Source organism: Ailuropoda melanoleuca, chromosome 15 (genome assembly GCF_002007445.2).
Source record: "Ailuropoda melanoleuca isolate Jingjing chromosome 15, ASM200744v2, whole genome shotgun sequence".
In the NCBI taxonomy this organism is placed as follows: domain Eukaryota; kingdom Metazoa; phylum Chordata; class Mammalia; order Carnivora; family Ursidae; genus Ailuropoda; species Ailuropoda melanoleuca.
This window is the reverse complement of record NC_048232.1, coordinates 77,790,387-77,809,490: the sequence shown is the minus strand read 5'-3', so window position 1 is coordinate 77,809,490 and position 19,104 is coordinate 77,790,387. Positions and strand designations below refer to the sequence as shown.

The following is a 19,104-nucleotide window of genomic DNA, read 5'->3' as shown; positions in this document are numbered from 1 at the left end:
AGAACCATGTTAATCCTAGAGCAGTCTTGGCATGCTTGATGCGAGTGACTACTGGGGATAAAGTTAGATCTTACTCTGTTTGGACCTGTGGCCCTCTGGTGAGCTGCTGCACCCTCCTGTGTGTGTCCTATTCCTCAGCAGTATAAAGATGGTAATGACTGTTAACCGGTTGAATTTTGTTCCTTTCAAAATGTGTCGGCCTAAGACCTTGTACCCGGTACTTCAGACTGTGACTGTATTTGGAGATGAGGTCTTTAAAAAGGGAATTGAGGTAACATGAGATCACCTAGGTGGCCCTAATCCAGCATTCCCGGTGTCCTTACAAGCAGAGGCGATTAGGACTCAGGCACACATGGGGAAGACGGCCCTCTGCAAGGCCAGGAGAGAGGGCTGAAAAGAAGCCAACCCTGTTGACACCTTGACCTGCGACCCCAGCTTCCAGAACTGTGAGGACCTACATTTCTGTGGTTAAGGCCTGCAGTCTGAATGCTTTGTTATGGCAGCAGCAGTGACCTAATACAGTGACAGTCCCCTGAAGACAGGCACTGTGAGTCAAGAAGGTGTGTAATGTCCAGCTTATAGGACACAGCCCATGGCGGGAATGCTGACTAGACTGAGTAGAAGTGGTTCCGGTTGGAGTTCCCATCCAGGTCTCCCCATACGTCTTCACCACCACCACCACCACCACCACCTTCTCGGTAGGCAGACCCAGTACCTGGTGCACAGTCCTGCTGATGACATTCGTGGTTCAACAGCAACTCTGCTGGGTGCCAGCAACTTCTGTCCTGTGTGTGCAGGCCAGTCACACCACAGTGCTGGGCTCCTCTAGACTGTGTGGTTGATGAATTCTGAGCCTTTCATCCTAGGAAATGGCCAAAGGGGTTTTTTCCCAGGGTCCTGTGGGGCTGTATTTGGGGCTGCATCATTCTCAGCCTGCTCGGTGCCTCTGGCTCTCTGACCGAGGTGCAGTCCAGCTGGCATGTGTGCACAAGCGTCCACTTGCTGGCCTCTGTGCGGTGATTCCATGGACCTCTCCAGAGCCGGGCACCCATTGCTTCCCTCGTTTCTGTCTCTGGCTTTCTCAGATGTGCTAACTCTTGTGGATTTTCATGGGGGTACTCGCCCCAGGGCCCGCACGGTACGACCAAAATCACAATGGTGACATCAACCACTTGGGTGTGTGGGTAGTCGGTGGGAGGCGGCTCCATCTGGAAACTAAAAAGGGAAACAACAATCCTCTTCTTTTACTTCTAGATTTTTCTGTATCTTTGCAGGTAGACAGGGCCAAGTAGGGAATTAACAAATTGACACTTCCCCCCACCCAAAGCAGCTTGATTTTTTTAAAGTTCCTTTGATTCCAAAGAACTGGGAGCAAAGAGGAAGGCTGGCTGGGAAGCCAGAGCAATTGGAGAAAGGAGGGGGGAATGACGCATACGTGCCTGGCGTCTGGCGTGCTTGGAAGATCTTGGTCGCCTCGCGTACTGCCAGGGTAGCCATAAACCCCAGCAAGAGGAGCTCTAGAACCATTTCTAGCTGTGAACACCTGAAGACTTTCTAAGTTACAATGAAAAGAGCCTCTCTGGCAAAGCCAAACTTGACTTTATGAATTTTGTTACGTGTGGCTTGGATGCTTTTCCTCCTCACCTGGGGATTCCCTGTATTTCACTGATGGACGCCTAGTAAAAATGGTCAGGCTACTTGTGCCAGAGGGCAGGTATGGTCCTGGGAGGTCTCCCTTTAGCAACTGGCAGGATGACAAGGAAAAAGACCCATCCTTCTAGTGGTAGGACAGTGAGGAAGGCAAGCCAGGGTGGGTTTTTCCTTTTCTCCCTCCCATTTCTTTATCAGTCATAACCCTATTCAGCTGGAATTGGTCTCCTGTGTCAATTCTGGATCTCCTGAGATGATAGCATTCTTACTTGATGATGGAGGTAATGATTTCTTTTTCAGGCTGCAGTATTACCAAGACGTGAGCTGGTGTGGGATCTGAAAGAATCTATAATGGCCGCTGCCTTAGGGCAGAAAAGGGCCAACCTATGGGTTTCTGTCTGTGCATTTTGAGGCAAAGGACTTCTAAGATAGTAGGTTCGATGTGCAAGTAATCTGGTACCCGGGTGCCTGGTCTTGGTCTGCTGATTCTCTTCCTTCCTTTAAAGTGATTCAATTTTTACTAAAGTCTTGCTGGCCGCCTCCAGAGGAGACTGAAAATTACATCAAGTTATTTGTCTTACAATTTATCAGTCTTCATGAGGCCAAGACTGATTTGCCCCAGGTCACATGTTGAGTTACTGGCAAAGCTGGGACTTGAACCTGCGGCTTCTTTCCCATCCTGATGCTCTTGTCCTTAGAAGGGGAGCTCCTTCTGCTTTCTAGGAACTGTCACCTTTCTGCTCCAGCCCCACTGCACAGGCTAGCCCTGAGAGAAGCCTTCTTGTTCTCTCCCAGGCTCTGATGAGAGGGCCCCTCTCTGGCACCGCTGGAGGCGTCCGCTGGAGGCCTGTGCGGGGACGCGGGCCGATCCTTGTGTTCCTTGTTCGTGGAATGGGAAGCAGCCCTCAGAAGAGAAGAACGTGTATTTGTATGCAGCTAGTCGGGTGGCACTGACATAAACACAACACTCATCAAACTCCACAGCCAGGGAAGATGAACCGAAATGGAATGCTGATTTTTCTCCCCGCCATCTCTGGAAACCCCCTTCCTTGCCGCCCACCTGGTGACCCGTTTGGGGCGGTCTAGCCTTGCAGTGAAATGCTGCGGTTTTGGGGACAGCCCTGTGGTCAGATCCATTTATGGGTGGATAAGTTTATAAGCTGGGACCGTTGAGGGAAGTCACTTTCTGTGCTGCATTCCTTTCATCTGTAGATGGGGCAGATCCCTGCCTTGCTCAGTTCTCAGTTGACTCACTGACTTCGGACTTGGGAGGATGTGCTGGTTTACATAACAAAGAAATACGCAGTCTAGTCCCTGGTCTGTGGTTATCTTAATAAGTGAAAGCTGTTGTAGCTGTGTGGGATAACTCAAAGATCTGAATAATTCAGCAGACGCCGCAGAACTGGGGGATTTGGGGACTTAGAATCTTCTCCTGGCCCTGTCTCAAAATCACTCAAGACAGTGATAGCGCTGGGGCAGGTGGCTTTCCTCGACACGACTTCAGTCTTCTTGTCAACCAAACAGGGCGAGCAGAGGGCCATGCACTATTGAAGCAGGAGCACGGAAGGGGAGGGGGCAGCTCCGTGCTGGATGGCAGTCAGGGCTCAATCAGTGGCTGTTGGATCCGATTTGCTGGCAACGCCAACATCGTGCTTTCTGGAGAGTAAGCAGCGAGTTCACCATAGCAGCTATAAATTGTGCTTTTACCCTTTAACTCAGTGATTCTATTCTTAGGCATGTACTGTCCCTAAATATAGATCCTAAGAGAAAAGGGGGAGCAGGGAAAAGTGGACTGTCAGAGCGGTTCCCAGCTGTGCTAAAATAGCTCGGGATTGAGAAGTCTGCACGTGCCGGACGTTGGCCCTGGAGAGCCTGCCACAGCCGGCGGACAGGGTCGCACACACGGAGAGAGGGCAGGGCTTTCAGTCTGTGGGATGTCCCCATGGCGAAGGCAGCGAAGCAGTTTTTAACTGAGGCCTGGAGAGGGCTAGGGGTTTTTGACGTCCGTTCTGCAGTCTGCGGAGCACCCTTCTCGGTTGGGTCCCCTGCTTCAGTGGCAGCCGAGGCACTGCCTTGGAACCTCTGCGGGGGGCCGGCCCATGGCCTCGGGGCTGGTGGCAGTGCTAGAGCAAACCAGCTTGTTCAGATCCGGGGCTGCTTAGAGGCCACCTAAGCGATCCCTTTGGCAGCGAGTGACATTCGGCAAAGGGCGCAGCTGGCAGAGGCCCTGAAGAGGTGTGCGTGTGTGGAGGGCGTGATACACGCCCGGGGTGGGTGGAGGAGGGCACGGAGCCTGGAGGCGGGCTGGAATTTTACATTTAAAGCTTTCCCCGTGCAGAGACTTGGCGGAGATTTGGGGGGGGGGGCGCATGGGGAGCGGGATTGGCTCCTCTGCCTGCTTTCTCCGATGGGCCCTGTGCCTTGTGACAGCGGTGCCCAGGGAATGGCACTCAGTCACTGGAGACTCAGTCCCCCCATCCCCCCAGCACTCAAGAGTGTGGCCCAGATGGGTGGTAATCGTCCCTCCTCAGAGGATTGTTGGCGGGAGTGAGGGGGGTTTCAGCAAAGGAAACGTTCACAAAGCTTTTGGCCCCAAGTGAGCATTCAATACGGGGTTGGTTGCCTTTCCCCTTCTTGGAGGCGAGGTGCAGGGGTGGAGAGGGAGCGTCTGAACGGGATCTTTTTAGGCACACGGCAGTCATCCATCTAGGATTTGGGAGGGGAGACTCTCAGTCCCTCGGTCCTGTCCAGCTGTCTGCACCAGCACGCTCCTACCTGATTGCAGCCCTACTGGGACAGGTGTGCGTCTTCCAGAACAGTCGAATGGCATTTGGGGGCTGGTAGTAGAGTTACGTATTCCAGTGGGTTATTCTTCCTTTTCATAATGTCATTACAGTCCATGATAAAAGAAATGAGTCAATAAAATGGAGAATTAGACGTGGTAATTCCTGAGATTGAAGATCTAGAAAAGTGACGATTCAGTGCTTTCTCACGGGCAGTCTTACTATATCACCCCTCTGCTTAATATGCTTTAGCAGCAGCTCCACATTGAGGATGAAATGGAAACTCAGCCTGGTGCACACATCCGTTCATGGTTTGGCCCCTGGTTGCCCCCTTCCTCTGTTCCGTTTTTTCGTCATCCTTCTTTTCTTGAGCATTTCTGAAGATGCCCCTCAGACAGCATACGTATATTAATTTCCCGTTGCTCCTATAAGGAATTACCATGAACTTTGCAGTTTTGAACAATGCAGAGGCGTTCTTTCCTCCTCCTGGAGGTCAGAAGTCCCACATCAGTCCCTCTGGGCTGAAGTCAGGGTGTCACAGGGCCAGTTCCTTTGGGGGGCTCTTTGCTTTTGCTTGGCTTCAAATAGTTGCCTGTATCCCTTGGCTTGTGACCCCTTCCTCCGTCTTCGAAGTGTATCAGTCCAGTCTCTGCCTCCATGTCACACTGACTTGTCCTCTGATGCCGACAGCTCCTGCATGTCTCGTAGACCTTGTGATTGCGTTGGGCCCACCCAGATCATTCAGGATAATCTCCCCATCTCAAAATCTTGCATCATACCAGCAGAGTCTCTTTGGCCTCCTAATGTCACATGCCTTGGGCATCTTCAGGGGACTGTTTTTTGGCTTAACCCACTGCAGCTCCCTGGTTTCTCTGTACCTAGTGTTCTCACTACCTGGGGCACCTTTTCCTGCCACTTTTACGAGGCTGATCCCTATTCACCCTCCAGAACCCAGTCCCTGCGTCTTCTCTGTGAGAAGACTTCCTCCATCTCCTGCCCTGTTGACCCGGTAACAGCCTCTCCTGCTTGTCTGACACCTTGCACCTGCGCCCTTAGCACCTCCACGCTGTCTGATCATGTAGGTTTATTTGTCTGCCTGTCCCAGTAGTCCTTGGGAGCAGGGACTGCACTGTCATCACCTTGCCATCTACCATGCGGACCAGTGGCAGCACTTCGCAGGCACAGGATGATGGATGCCCAGAAAGCGAGGGCCAGGGCAGGAGCCGGGCTGCCCAGCATGGAGACCTCCAGAGCAGAAGCCTGCTGTCCTGATTTCCACACAGCCTCGTCGGCCTGGAATGCATTTCCTCTTGGGAACTGCAGTCCCCTGGGCTTTGGCGTGTGAAGGTCCCATGTTTTCCTGTCCCCTCAGCTGTCTAATTCCTTCTTTGTTGGGCTGCAGTAGATTAGCCTCCATAAAAGCGAATAGACAATTTCCTATTAACATTTATATTGCTTTCCTTTTCTATTTCTTGGCGAGGCTCTGAGGACTGGGATGGCTGCGGAAAATGTTCTTTCATCTAAATAATGTCCCTGTTGGGGGCTGGATTCTGGCTTTTCGCTGGGCTGTGGAGAAGAGTGGGTGGGGTGGACTCCTGAGCCCAGGAAGAATTAAGGCCCAGAAGCCAATCCAGAAGCTGCAAGTTAGAGTCTGTAAATGTATATGGAGCACCCACTGTGTGTCTGCCCCCGAGCTAGGTCTTGGTATGAAGGATTAGTGTCCGGCGTTTATTAAATGGTTACTATGTGCCAAGCATTGTTCCAGGTGCTTTAACTTTATTGCCTTCTTGGCTTCTTAGCTACCTTGTGAAACATGGGTCCTATCATCTGAGTTTTACAGGTGAAGAAACCGAGGCAGAGAGAGGTTGCCGTTCATGTTCAAGGTCACACACTGGTAAGTGACATGAGCTCCGGAGCTGACAGAGAAGGGCCCAGTCCAGTCCCTTCTCCCCAAAATGCTCATGGTCTGGAGGTGGTCTCTAAGCTGGCAGGGCATTCAAAGGCGAGTGGGAGATCCATGGGTTTTCTGGGATTTTGAAGGGCATTCCAGGCAGAGGGAATTATGAAAACAAAAGCAGGGAAGTGTGAAAGGAATTATTTTGTTCAGGGAAGAGTGAGTAGCAAGCAATTCAGGGTAGTATAGGTTCCTTTTAAAGTTGTTGGAAGGGATGACTCGGTGAGACCTGGAAGGGACAGACGGATGTAGCTGGAAGATGGATTTCCCGCTCTGTGGTCAGGAGGTGAGCAGCCCGAGGCGAGGAGGAGGCCAAGGAGTTTGACCATAGTGTCTCCCAAGCTGTCATGGGCAGACACATCTCCTGGTCTGGAAGCCTGGGGTGGGCCTGAGAGTCTGCTCCTCTGACCGGCTCCCTGGTGACACTGATGTGCTGGGTACCTGGACCGCACTGAGCAGGGAGGCCGTGGAGGGGGCTGCAGGTCTGGGGGGAGGGGTGTGGCGAAAGTGCTTGGAAATGAGCTCTGCCTTGTGCTATCAGGCTGAAGGGTCTGATGGCTCTGTGATCATGTTGTCCAGAAGAATGGCAGCAGATGGAGAGGAAATCGGGGCTTGGGGCAAAGGTGTTCAGTGAAGAAGGAGAAGGACCCTCGAGTGTCGCAGATCAAGAGGAGGCTGATGGAAATAGTGGTGAATCAGGGACGGGGAGGTGCCACAGCATGTGACAACTGTCCCCAGTAACAGTGGCTTAAACCAGAGGGAAGTTGATTTCTCTCCCATGTCCAAGCAGTCGGGATGTTGGCAGTAGGTTGGTGTAGTGGTTTAATGGTGTCTTTCCCAAATACTCTATTTCGGCTTTGCCATCCTCAGCGGTAGGCCCCGCACCTCAGCGTCCAATATGGCGTTAGAGTGTCCATGTCCTCAAGGTAGGCCGACAGCCAAGAAGAAACGGGTGAGGCTGCCAGGATGGGCACACCTTGCCACGGGCAAACTGCCTGTAAGTGGCCTTCCTGAAGTCCCGTAGCCGTGCTGAGCTGCTGTAGAGGCCATGGTATGTAGTGTTTTCTCTGGCTGCTTCGCTCCCCTGAAAGTAAGCAGGGTTCTGTTCCTAAACAGGAAAGGGAGAATGGACCTGGGGTGGCAACGTGGCAGTCCTTGCCACAAGAAGAATCTGTGGTGAGGACTTAAAAGTGGGGGGAGAGGAGCTGTTGAAGTAATCGGTTCTTAGAGTGTGTCTGAGTGATGGCCCCTTATGCTCACAGGACTCTGAATCTTCTTGTGCCCTTTGCTTGTCCTGGTTCCTTAGGGTGCGGGGTCATTTTGCTCGGTCATAGAAAACCTGTCCCAAACCACCTTCTCCTAGAAGATTCAGCTCCACTGCCACCTCCTCCGAGAAGCCCACCAGGACTCTTGAATCAGAATTTATCCTCCATCCCCCGAACAGAGCGTGGTGTCAGCACCTCTGTCAGCCGTCCTCTCGTTCTGTTTTGTTTTACTTAGTCATTGGCACGTGTAAGTCTTTAGATGTGAGGCACATTCAGCTCCCAGCACAGTGCCTGGGGCACTGTGAATTCCTAGGACATTTTAGTTCAACTTGCATGAGTACTCAAGCTGATGGCACTGGGCGTTTTTCTTAGAGCAGTGCTTTTCAAGCTCTAGTATGAATCAGAATCAGCTGGAGGGTGTATTATAACAACCCCGTACCTCGTTTCTGATTCAGTAGGGCTCTGGTGGGGGGGTGGGGGCTCAGAATGTGCATTTCTACCAAGTTCCCAGATGATGCTGATGCTGCTGGTCCCGGGACAACCCTCTGAGAACCGCTGTCCTTGAGAAACACACAGATTTGCTGCTCTCCCCCAGGGGTACCTGCAATATAAATCAGCCCTGACAACTGGCTTGGGGATTAAATACAGAGAAAATAAGTCAAGGGATAAACCAACAGAGAAATATTTGGGGTCAGGGGTGCTTTGGAGTCTTGTTTCCCAATTTTTTTTTTTGTAGGTGAATTCTATTTCATCTAAACCTAGATGCTGCCAGTTGTAAGATGCACTGTTATTTTATATAAAGCCAAGAAATTAAAAAAAGGCTTTTAATTAAACTGCGACACAATGCTTTCTTATCCCGCTGAATCTTTTGTATACTTATTGAAAGGGCCCTTTTAGACCTAATTAGATGGGTTTTTATCATATTTTACTGCTCTGCCTACATATAAAGCAAAGTATTGGCAAATATGTTGGTTTTGGTGTTCCTGAACCTTCTTCACATTGAGTCTCACTCTTCAGAATGTGTCCTTGCCATCTCTGTTTTGCTACATTGTATCCTCTTCCTCACTGTGGTGAGCTTCAGGTTTCCTGAGAATTCCGCAGAGAAGGCACTTGAGATCGCTTTGTGGTTCTGTGGAGCTGGCCTCCTCTTGGCTTCTCTTTCAGGAATGTTGCTAGCACACTGATTTTCCACCTCCCACAACCCTTTGGTTCATAGGGTTGAAAGACTGCCATCGTCCTCGGTCTCCAGGATTTTTACTGAAGCCACGGACACCCATTCTGCAAGTTCTGTGAACGTGCTAGCGGGGCCAGTCTTGTTTACCATTGCCCTGTGGTCCTGTTACTGCTGGAAGCTTCTTGATGTCGAAGATGTTAGAATGTGAAAACCACTTGCTCTTAGAGTCAATAATTTTTTTTTTTTCTTAAATGATCACCACAGGCTAGGCACATGTTTTCACAGTCATGGCTTTTCACATAACTTGTCTGTTAGTATTTATGACGGTTGTCCAAGGTCAACACCGTGACCGGTTTTATAAATGAGGACCTTGGGTCCCCATTAAACGTGCAAACAGGCATTCATTCACTCCCCAACTATTTATTGAGCTCCTACTGTGTGCAGCCACCATTATAGGCACTGGGAATACTGAAGAGGAAAATTTTCTGGGGGAATAGTCAAGAAATAGATCTGCAAGATTGAATCACTTAAGTGCTATAAGAAAAGTAAGTGGGGGTATGCTGGGTGTTAGGGAAGGCTTTTTGAGTAGACGCTAGAGTGAGGTAAAGGTACACACCATGCAGATATTAAAAGGATACAGATGTGAACCAGAGGGAATTACAAGTGCAAAGGTCCTGTGGCAGGAACATGTTTGTCTTATTTCAGTAATAGGAAGTCTGTACTTTTCTACAACACTTCTGACCCCAAATGCCTGGAGTTTTTTTCCCATCAGTTTTCCATCTCCAGTTAATAACTGGATATCCTACAATTCCATTTTGATACTGCCTTTCCAGAATTAGTACCGATCCCGCAGGTTAAGGGCTCTACCCCATAAGACTGTTTCCACTTCATACCTTATAGTCACAAGACCCAGGTTGCTACCTATACTTTTGACTGACCATCTATAAATTCAGTGGTTCCCGCAACCCCCTCTGGAACTCAGGGAAGTGATGTACTTACCATTGCTGTCTTATTTCGAAAGAGCCCAAACAGAAGAGATGCATAAGGCAAAGTATGGAGGGGGCAGAGCTTATGCATGTGCCCTTCCCTGGCATGCTGCCGTCCCAGGACCTGGATGTGTTCATCAACCTCGAAGGTGTCTGAACCCTGTCATTTAGGGGGTTTTATGGAGGCTTCATTACAAAGGCATGATTGATGAAATCCTTGGCCATTGGGGCTTAATTCTATCTCCAGCCCCTCTTCCTTCCCTGGAGGTTGGCCATGGGCTGGGGCTGAAAGTGCCAACCCTCTAATTGTGCCTCGTTCTTTCTGGTGACCAGTACCCATCCTGAAGCTACCTAGGGGTCCCCAGCCACCAGTCATCTCATTAGCAGGCACAGGACACTCTGGGATGATAAGAGAGTCCAAGGGATTTTAGGAGCTGTGTGCCAGGAACTGGGGACAAAGACCAAATATATGTTGATCACAGCAAGGAAGCCAGCTGTGGTGGAGCAGTGGCAGCTCACAAAGGTTTGATAAACAGCATGTTGGGATGTGGCTGAGCTGGAATTTCTAGATCTTTGAGCTCCAAGTCTGGCATTTGTCCACATGCAGGTAAATGTGAGAAGCCGTCGCGAACTACACCTCTCTGTGTTTACTGGAGTGAGTTTAATCCTTTAAGAAACAAACGGTCTTGATTGATCCGGCTCCAGTAGCAAGAAGCTGTTCTGAAGCAGAAAAATGTGCTCCTCACCATCACCATTGTGCGGCCCAGAAAGCGCCCATGGCATCTGGTTCCTGAGCAGGGGTCCAACCAACCCAGGTGGAGGTGACTGCATGCTTGGGAAAGTGCGCAAAGGAGGCGATGAGAAAGCAATACAAACATTTCGTTCCCAGGGCATGTTCTCAAAATAGAATATGGGACTTTCAACTCTTCCTTCTTTGAAGAACACAGCGCCAGAGAGAGACTCTGACAGCAGACTCTAGAAGAAAAGGACAGAGATCAGGGTTTTGATCCCAGCTCTGCCAGTAATTAGCCATGGGACTCTATCTATTAGAGTTCAGTTACAGACAAGAGAATACACGAGTTTAAACAGAAAAGGATCTGTGGTCATTACTGGGTGCAGAATTCCAGGAGAAGCGAGAGGCACAGGTTCTAAGCCGAGCTGTGAGGAGCAGTTCTCCACACCACACAGAAGCAGACCACCAGGGAGACTGGTTAAGCAGCCACTGAGACCACTGCCCCTTGAAGACCACACCCTGCATGCTGGGACTGGGGTCAGCAGTATGGGCACCGTGTTCACTTGATATTCATGACCTTCAGGACCGACTCCAGGATCTAACTACAGATGCCTTGGAAAGAAACGAACGTCCCTTGCTTATGCTTGCCAGAAAAGAGTAGAAGCGGTAGGAGAGCTGCCCCATCTCCTGATGTCCATTCGTGCCTTTCCAGTGTCCCAGGGTTGGGTCTGCATGGTGGAAACTTGGTTTCGCAGTGGGTGTCCAGGAGTCAGACAGGAGTTAATAGGTATAAAGGGGCTTAGAAAATGTCTGATGTGGCTCCCAGTGTTATGTAGGGGAAAACACTAAGACAGTCCTATTGTAAATAGGAGTAGGTAAAGGGATGCAAACAGAGGTAAGGTTTCCTTACTTAAACCAGTGGGATGTCGGCCCCAGGAGACTTTGGTAAATCATGCAGGTATAACAATATTTAGAGCAACCATTAAAAAAGCCATATAAAGAAATAGACTAAAAACAACAACAACAACAGCAACAACACCATAAGTGAATCAAAGTGGAATTCTAAAAACTGAGGACCCCACAGAAAAGCAGGAAAAAAACACGAGATGCTATCACAAGCCCACCAGAATGGCTAAAATTAAAAAGACCGACAACATCAAATGTTGGCAAGAATGTGGCACAAGTTAATTCTCCTACATTAACGGTGGGAGTATCAGATGGTTCATTCACTTTGAAAAGGGGTCTGGTAATTTCTCCTAAAGCTAAACATCTACCCTCTGACCCTTCAATTTCAGTTGTGGTCCTTGGCAAAACTGAAAACAGCCCAGGTGTTCATCAATAAGAAAATGGGTAATAAACAGATAAATCGTAATATTTTAATAGAGTGACCTGTCACTCGTTGAACAATAGAACGAAACCAACAACCGGTATGTGCAACAACATGAACGAATCATAGAAATGTTACCCTGTGAAAGGAGGCTTAGCCAAAAGTGTATACTTCATAATTCCTAATAGATGTACCTGTTTATAAAGGGAATAAATCAGAAAAATGATTGCTTTTGGGGAGTGTAGTCAGAGATTGGGAGGGGGTTTGAGTAAATTGCATCATCACTCCAGAATGTTCTGTCTTGAAGAGATTTGACTTTTACAGATGTATGCAGTTGTCAGAACTCTGCATTTCATTATAATGTACCTTTTTCCTCCAAAAAAAAAATTATCGAACCTTAGTTAACGCTATCCATACCGTAGTGCCTAGGAAATAATGTGCTGGTGACCAACTTACTGTTTTGAAATGCATTTTTCAAAAAAGATGGGTAGATGTGATAAAGCCTGGTAAGTTATTAATGTAGAATGTAGCTATGGGAATATACACGTTCTCTTCTACTTTGTTTCTATGACTGTTCCTATTCTAAGTACCTCATATATGTGGACTCATAGAATATTTGTCCTTTAGTGACTGGCTTATTTTACTTGGCAGGATATCTTTAAGGTTTGTCTCTGTTGTAACATGTGTCAGAATTTCCTTTTTAAATCTGAATAATGTTCCATTGCATGTATGTGTAGTGAGTTTTGCTTATCCCTTCATCTATAGATGAACATTGATTGGGGTTTTTCCATCTTTTGGTGATTGTACATAAGGCCGCTGCCCCCCCCTTTTTCCTAATACTTAAATTTCATAGAATGTAAATATCTCGACACTACATTTCGGGGTGATATTTACACAGGAAAAACTTATATTTACATTGCAAAAACCAGTATAATATTTTTAACAAAATAATGCATTGCGATGACCTTTAGGTTATAGACCACATACAATAGGCAGAAAATTGGAATCCTCTATAGAACATTTAGAAGCCCCCAAGCCTCAATGGGATGGGGATGTGTGGGTCTAGGATGTTGCTGGTACAGAGAAAGGTCTCTGTGCTGTACGCACAGCAAGTGTTTGCTGACAGCTGCATGAGTAGTTTCCTGATCAGGAAGGAGCATTTTTAAGTATTTCACATCCTAACGAGAGAATGTGTCACTTCTATACAGGTGTTTTATGCTTATGATGTCTTCGTTTCATTTTAGGGAATTAGTGTGAGGAGGGAGTTGGCTTAACATGCTGTGCATTAGAAGTTTTAATTATAATTTTAATTTATAATTTTAATTATGTTTCCCATGTAAAATTGCGGGACTTGGTTCCTATTTAAGCTTTTTTGGCACAAAACGTTTTACTTTCAGGAATGAATTATTGAAATAACAAGGGAGAGGCTTTGCCTTTAAAGTATATTACAGATACTGTAACACTGCTCATTTGGAAGAGGAGAAGAAATGTGGGTGCAGAGTGGGAAAGAGACCTGGTCCCCTGGGAGTCCTTAGGGTTCCCTAGAGAAGAGTGGGGTCACCCTCCCAGGCCGTAGCTCTTCCTGGTTCCTTAGGGGTCTCCCATTGTCTGTGCATCTGAACCACTGAACGAGCTGGCCCAGGGAGTAGGAGTAGTCGTGGCCTTGGCAAACACTTGGCTGCCATGATGGGCCAGACATGCTGGGAAACTTGGAGAGGTTAATGGGGCTTGGTCAATTTTTACGTCTGAGTCTGTATGGAGATGTGTGGATATGAGCAGAGAGGCCCATGTTGTACTTGCTGACTTGCATCCTCCTGGCCTGTGAAGAGCCATATTCCGGTTTGGGGCTCACAAGCTCTCTTATTGTGCAGTTAGAATTTGCTGGTGAGAAACCAGCCGACCGGTACTGCCACGTCCAACGCTCAGCCACACTGATTCTCTCTGTGATCAGTCATGTGCGTGTCTTGTGGTGGTAGGGCGACAACAAATCTATTTCTCACTCCCTCCTTCCTCTCATCTTTCAGAAAAGGGGGAAGCTCCTCTTCCCGACCAGCAACCTCTTCTCGCTCCCTCTCTCCCTCCCTCCAAATGCCAACTGGATTCACGGTTTGCAGTTGTGGCTGCCTGCACACCTGCTTGCAGGATGTGGCTGGACTGTGGAAAGCAATCTCGCAGAGCCTTTGTGGGGTTTCTGTGTTTCCCTTTGGTGTCATCCAGAGCACATTCACTCTGCTCGCAAGCCAAAGGATGATTCCAGCAACGGCCAGGGCTGTGCACTCCACCAGGGGTCCATGCTTGGGGGAGGGGTTCCAAGCAGGGTCCCCGTGAGCTCTGTTCTGTGCGCTGGCTGTGGCTTTCCGGGACTGGCAGAGTCCAGGAGACTCTTGGATGGCCGGATGCTGTGTGGGAGAAGAGACCAGATGGGACTGTGGGGAGGTGGCAGTGTGGGACCCCCTCCCAGCGCTGGTCTTGCTGGCTAGAGGACCCCACTAAGCCAGGTGGAGATGGTCCAAAAACTGACCTTGAACTTGGTTGCCTTTGTCAGGAAGGTTCCAAGGATGTTTCTCCTTTCCCTTTCCCCGCCCCCCCCCTTCCTCTCTGGCCACTTTGCCTTCTCACCTCATCCCCTGTGATCTGATGGGGAAAGGGTGCTTCTCTCTTTCCTTACCTTCCTCTTTTCCCTGCTCTCCTTTCCTCCTTTCTCTTCCCAGTGGTCTCTAAAAACAGCGTGGAGCGTGTTAGAATTCTGCCTCCTGTTGACGAGTGTGTGGGGGAGCTTGAGCGCCAGCGTCTTCAGGGTTAACTGGGGATGCAGATCCGTATATTTGGGGTTGTTGGGAGGTCTGGATAATGACCATGCACACTAGAAATTTTATAGCCCTTCCATTTGTACATCACCTACTGGTTCTGCATGTGTATACTCAGTCCCTAGGACAGCCCACGAGACAGGTGGGCTTCAACTCACAAGTGAAGAAACCACGCCTGGCGAGATCAGCCGACTCACTGGAAGTCACACAGCTATTGTATGGTGAAGCCAGCATTTGCATCCAGCCTGCCTGGCTCCACCCTTCACACCATGGCAGGATTACCCATGGAAGCTTCTAGAACTTGGGGAAATGAGGGACTAACATTCAACATCTAATGGTGAAAGTTATTTTTTATAAGTTTTTATTTTAATTTTGGTTAATATACAGTGTTATATTAGTTTCAGGTGTATGGCATAGTGATTCAGCCCTTCCATACAACACCCAGTGCTCATCACAAGTGGCCTCCTGAATCCCCAGCACCTGTTCTACCCATCCCCCCATCCCCTGCCGCTCTGGTAACCATCAGTTTGTTCTCTATAGTTAAGAGCCTGTTTCTTGATCTCTCTTTTTTCCTCTTTGCTTGTTTTGTTTCTTAAATTCCACATATGAATGGCATCATATGGGATTTGCCTTTCTCTGACTGACTTTGCTTAACATGATACTCTCCAGCTCCATCCACGTCATTGCAAGTGGCGAGATTTCATTCTTTTTTATGGGTGTGTAGTATTCTGTTGTGTATATGTAACACATCTTTATCCATTTATCAATCGATGGACACTTGGGCTGCTTCCATATCTTAGCTATTGAAAATAATGCTGCTATAAACATAATGGATGCATGTATCCCTTTGAATTAGTGTTTTTGCATTCTTTGGGTGAATACCCAGTAGTGCAATTCCTGGATCATAGGGTAGCTCTGTTTTTAACTTTCTAAGGACCTTCCATACTGTTTCCCAGAGTGAGCACACCAATTTGCATTCCCACCTGCAGTGCAAAAAAAAGGTTCCCTTTTCTCCACTTCCTCACCAACACTTACTGTTTCTTCTATTGTTGATTTTCGCCATTCTAACAGGTGTGAGGTGATTTATCTCATTGTGGTCTTGATTTGCATTTCCTTGATGAGTGCTGTTGAGCATCTTTTCATGTATCTGTTGGCCATCTGGATGTCCTCTTTGGGAAAATGTCTGTTCATGTTTTCCTACTTTTTAATTGGATTTTTTGGGGGGTGTTGAGTTTTATAAGTTCTTTACATATTTTGGATACTGACCTTTTATCAGATATGTGATTTGCAAATACCTTCTCTCATTCCATAGGTTGACTTAGTTTGGTTGATTGTCTCCTTCTCTGTGCAGAAGCTTTTATTTTGATGTAGTCCTAGTAGTTTATTTTTGCTTTTGTTTCCCTTGCCTTAGGGGACCTATCTAGAAAAAAGTTGCTATGTCTGATGTCAAAGAAGTTACCGCCTATGTTCTCTTCCAGGATTTTTGTGGTTTGGTCTCACGTTTAGGTCTTTAGTCCCTTTTGAATTTATGTATGGTATACGAAAATGGTCCAGTTTCCTTCTTTTGTGTGTAGCCATCCCGTTTTTCCAGCATCATTTGTTGAAGAGACTGTTCCTCTCCCCTGGGAGAGATTTTTTTTTTTTTTAATTGGAAAGGAATATGAGCTTTATTCAGGAGGCTGGCAGACTCTTGTCCAAAAGCCAACTCCAAGGTTTCTGCCTGGCCCAAAGATTTTTAAAGGAATTTAGGGCAGTTAATCAGTTAAGGGAGTGCAGTGGTCTGTGACATTTCTTGATTATATGCAGTCTCGATGGTGTCAGTGACAGACTTAATCACAGTGCTTGGAGGTTGTGTAAAGGGATCTGGTTCCTTGATGTTCTGGTTGGTGCGGGAGAGCCTGGTGACATGAAAAAGTGCTCTGTTCTTTCTAAAAAATGCATGGTCTGAAACCAAAGGCTGGTTCCCTTGGAGTGGTCCCAGGGTTTGGGCTCTTCGGGGCTCATTGGGGCCACATGTTGGGGACCTTCTTTCAGGAACGGTGATGGATCACCAGGAGGAGGAAGCAGCAGAGCCCAGCCCCTGAGAGTGTCCAGACTGCCCTTCTGGGCTGCTTGGCTGAATGCCAACTCCACTGATGCCCGGAAGTCCTGCAGACCCTCCCCGCTGGCGCCCCCTATGGGCCAACACTGCCACAGCTTCTGTGGCTGGAGGTGCCACTCCCCACGCCACCGTTGGATGTTCTTTCCTGCTTTGTGGAAGATTAATTGACCCTGTAATTGTGGGTTTATTTCTGGGTTTTCTATTCTGTTGCATTCATCGTGTGTCTATATTTGTGCTATCACTATACTGTTTTGATGATTGCAGCTTTGCAATATAACTTAAAGTCTGGAATTGTGATGCCTTCAGCTTTTCTTTATTTTTTCAATTTGCTTTGGCTATTTGGGGTCTTTGTGGTTCTGTACAAATTTTAGGGTTGTTTGTTCTGATTCTGTGAAAAATGCTGTTGGTATTTTGGTATGGACTGCATTGAACATGTAAATTGCTTTAGGTAGTATGGACATCTTAACACCATTTGTTCTTCCAGTCCATGAGCTTGGGACGTCTTTCCATTTCTTTGTGTTATCTCCGGTTTCCAAGTGAAAGTTCTTCAACATGCATTGTGGAAGATGCACATTATATGTATTTAAAAGGTGATTTATTCGTATCATCTTTCTCTCCATTTTAATTGTCCTGTTTTTTTCTTTTTTCCTTTTCCTTCTTTTTACATTTCTCATGCCCTTCTCAAATCCTGGGAATTTGGCCCCACTCCTCTTCCTCTTTGATCTTTTCTACTTTTTGGACTCCCCAGTGTATTCCCTTTCCCATTTCCCTTTTGTCTCCCTAAATCTCTCTAGCCACCATGTGCTTCATGCCTGTCCCTCTCCCCCTTCTCATCTCTCTCTGCTTTTATCCATCCCAATACCTGCCAAACCAAATCCAGCAGCGACTGCAGTCAGCCCCCGTTTCCCAGCCTGGCAAGAGCACCGGGAGTCGTGCTAGCCTCGGGCCTCCTATTCTTGGGTGCACAGAACAGGATGGAGTGTGGCTCTGCGAGCATTCACCAGGGTCTCCTCTGTATTTATTCCTGCTGGAAGAAATGGAGCGCAGGCAGGGGGAGATCCTTGTTCAGGACTCCAGCTGAGAATTCAGTCTCCCCAAAGTCAGAAAAGTTGTGTGATGGAATTTTTGCATTCCTCATAACTTAGCCAGACACACACACACATTAAAGGCAGTAAATTTGTCAGCCTGTACAGTAACACACAGTTCTAAATATGGGCATGGTAGGAAGAGAGATGGTTACTGTGGGAACTATAATTTTTAATTTACTGGCGTGGAGCTCTAAACCAGGGCTTGGTGCTTAATGTAGTGTTTTTACATTTGGATATGTGCTCAGGAAAGTCATAAAACCTTGCAAAGCTAGGGCCAGTGTGTGGGGGGGAATCATTGAAGGAGGTTGGAGGGGGGAGGGCTTGAAAAATTAGGGAGGTGGAACGGGGCCAATTAGTGTGCCCATAACAGTCCGAAGGGAAGCTGCAGATGAATCTTGGAGAGCTCAGCTCATCAGCATGGGAGGCTTCGTGACCAGCAAGGCCACTTTTAATCAACTTGCAGCTGAGAGAGCAAGGTCCAGAGAGAAGGGGGATGGGGCTGGGGGGCTGAAAAAGAGGGAGCCAGAGGTCTGGGTTCAAATCTGTGCAACATGCAAGGGGATTTAGACTCTTGAAATCCGAGCCTGAAGAAATGGGCATTTGGGTACTGCTTCCTACGTGCCAGGCACTGTTCTCCGCAAGGGCTGGTCCAGGATGTCGTCATGAAGCAATACTCTTCTTATCTCCGCCAGAGAGATGGATATTATGGTGGAGATGGCCTCGGGGCCAGGACTCCATCCCATACAGTCTAGCTGCGGTTTCTCCCCTTAGCTTGCTACATTTTGCTGCGTTTGAATCCTGGCTTGGTTCCTTATCAGCTGTATTATCTTGGGCAAGTTACTTCACCATTCCTAGCCTTGATTTCCACCCCAGTAAAATGAGGACAGTAACCCTCTGCCTATGGTTGTGGTGAATCTTGGGAGAGAGAAGGAGCATATGGAAGTACTCTGCAGGCGTGATGTTTGAGTGTTTACCATCGAGAGAGGAGCAGAGTGCGGCCCTTGTTCGAGGAAGATTAGGACAAGAATTAGTATTGGGGTATTTTTGCTCCTAGGTGGGCAGCACCTGTGTTGGCACGGGGCCCACCTGACAAACAGATCCTCTTCCTACCTTCCACCTACCCGTCCTCCCTGGAAGAGGGAACGTCAGCCCCATGTGCCCCCCTCCTCCCCTCCTGCCACACTTTCCCAGTACAAGATGTAACTAAGCCGTCAACAACACCTGCTGGGGTGTTCG

The 19,104-nt window shown here is 48.1% G+C and overlaps 1 protein-coding gene and 1 non-coding gene across 3 annotated transcripts in view; both read left to right on the top strand.

Annotated features, from left to right (window-relative positions):
- Window positions 1–19,104, top strand: part of LARGE1 (LARGE xylosyl- and glucuronyltransferase 1) — a 521,400-nt gene that overhangs the window by 187,753 nt on the left and 314,543 nt on the right. The gene's annotated exons all lie outside the window — the stretch shown is intronic.
- On the top strand, window positions 3,716–3,851 carry LOC117796519. Its single transcript, XR_004621078.1, has one exon. It is a non-coding gene; the product is annotated as a small nucleolar RNA SNORA76 (small nucleolar RNA).